At 37.1% G+C, this 2,492-nt stretch overlaps 1 pseudogene; it reads left to right on the top strand.

Moving 5' to 3' along the window:
* Positions 1-407: 407 nt before the first annotated feature.
* On the top strand, positions 408-2,009 carry LOC128288897 (ATP synthase subunit alpha, chloroplastic-like; annotated as a pseudogene).
* The last annotated feature ends 483 nt before the right edge of the window (positions 2,010-2,492 follow it).

Genomic DNA, 2,492 nt, shown 5'->3' with positions numbered 1-2,492 from the left:
GGGGGCTATTGAACGGTGGAAAGGCCCGGGCCTGCTTACGGAAAGTAGAAATGAGGCGGATCAGTTTCGAGTGAATGGATACTCTGAGATAGAACGAGAAAATTGAATTTGATTAATTCAACTTATAAGATTTTGGAACAATTAGAAAATTACAAAAATGAAACCATTTATTTTGAACAACAAAGAGCGATTAATCAAGTCCGACAACGGGTTTTCCAACAAGCCAAGGAGCTCTAGGAACTCTGAATAGTTCTTTAAACAACGAGTTACATTTACGCACCATTAGCGCTAATATTGGCTTGTTTGTGATGAAAGAAATAACTGATTAGTTTTTTACCTTTTACTTTATTGTAGATTGTAGGCATTATTTTTCTTCCAAAAATAACTAGGAAATACTCATAGTAACTATTAGAGCCGACGAAATTAGTAATATTATCGTGAACGTATTGAGCAATATAATAGAGAAGTAAAGATTGTAAATACTGGTACTGTCCTTCAAGTGGGCGACGGCATTGCTCGTATTCATGGTCTTGATGAAGTAATGGCAGGTGAATTAGTAGAATTTGAAGAGGGTACCATAGGCATTGCCTCAATTTGGAATCAAATAATGTGGGTGTTGTATTAATGGGTGACGGTTTGATGATAAGAGGGAAGTTCTGTAAAAGCAACAGGAAAAATTGCTCAGATACCAGTGAGTGAGGCTTATTTGGTCGTTATAAATGCCCTGGCTAAGTTTATTGACGGTCGGGGTGAAATTTCAGCTTCAATCTCGGTTAATTGAATCTCCTGCCCAGGTATTATTTTTCGAGACGTTCCGTTTATTTCTTCAAACAGGACTTATTGCTATTGATTCGATGATCCCTATAGGACGTGGTCAGCGAGAATTAATTATTGGGATAGACAGACCGGTAAAACAGCAGTAGCCACGGATACGATTCTCAATCAGCAAGGGCAAATGTAATATGTTTATGTAGCTATTGGTCAAAAAGCATCTTCTGTGGCTCAGGTAGTGACCACTTTCCAAGAAGGGGAGCGATGGAGTACACCATTGTGGTAGCCGAACGGCGGATTCCCCAGCACATTATAATACCTCGCCCTTATACAGGAGCTGCTTTATTGAATATTTTTATGTATCGTGAACGACACACCTTAATCATTTATGATGAGATCTTTCCAAGCAAGCACAGGCTTATCGCCAAATGTCTCTTCTATTACGAAGACCGCCGGGTCGTGAAGCTTATCCAGGAGATGTTTTTTATTTGCATTCGCGCCTTTTAGAAAGAGCCGCTAAATCAAGTTCTCAGTTAGGTGAAGGAAGTATGACTGCTTTACCAATAGTTGAGACCCAGTCGGGAGATTTCATGTATATTCCTACTAATGTGATTTCCATTACAGATGGACAACATTCTTATCCGCCGATCTATTCAATGCTGAATCAGACCTCTATTAATGTGGGATTTCCGTCTCCAGAGTAGGATCGGGGCTCAAATTAAAGCTATGAAACAAGTCGCTGGTAAATCAAATTGAATTGGCCCACCTGCTGAATTAGAAGCTTTTGCACAATTTTCTTGATCTCAAAGCTACTCAGAATCAATTGGCACGAGGTCAACGATTACGTGAGTTGCTAAACAATCCCAATCAGCTCCTCTACGGTGGCAGAACAGATAAGTACATTTATACCGGAACGAATGTTATCTTGATTCATTAGAAATTGACAAGTAAGGAAATTTCTCGTTGAGTTACGTACTTACTTAAAACGAATAAACCTCAGTTCCAAGAATCATATCTTCTACCAAGACATTCACTGAGGAAGCGGAAACGCTTTTGAAAGACGCTATTCAGGACCAAATGAACGTTTTCGACTTCAGGAACAATTATAAATAGAAAATTCTAACTTAATGGAATATAGAGAAATCGATTCAAAATTGCGTCCAATAGGATTTGAACCTATACCAAAGGTTTAGAAGACTTCTGTCCTATCCATTAGACAATGGACGCTTTTCATTACGATTTTTGACATTTTGACTTTTTTCTCTTGTTCGGTTTTTTCTTTTCTCTGCTGGAAAAACTAAAGAACATGTGAAAAATTGTATTGTTAGATTGTGGATTTATTAATTCAATCAATGATGCTAATGCATCGTTGAATTGAATTAATAAATATTCATAGATAGAATAGATAGAATTCAATATCGAGCGAGTGGAATCGAACCCCATCGTTAGCTTGAAGGAAGGGTTAAATGACGTTGATTCATTATTTTAGCGTCTCTAATTCAAAACCGAACATGAAATTTTGGTTTATTCTGCCTTATGGAAGATGGATAAATAAAAAAGAAATAAATAAATAGAATATAAATAAGATAAAGATAAGGCAGGAACGAAATGAAATAAGAATTTGGCCCATATACATCTAGCTGTTCTGAATGCATTCAAAACAATTCGCTTTCTAGATGATCCTTCTAGAAGAATGGGATTAGAATAGAACAATTTTTCTA

The sequence above is a fragment of the Gossypium arboreum genome, unplaced genomic scaffold (genome assembly GCF_025698485.1).
Source record: "Gossypium arboreum isolate Shixiya-1 unplaced genomic scaffold, ASM2569848v2 Contig00318, whole genome shotgun sequence".
Classification (NCBI taxonomy): Eukaryota; Viridiplantae; Streptophyta; class Magnoliopsida; order Malvales; family Malvaceae; genus Gossypium; species Gossypium arboreum.
Note: the sequence above shows the minus strand (reverse complement) of the source record. Positions and strands in the feature narration are given on the sequence as shown.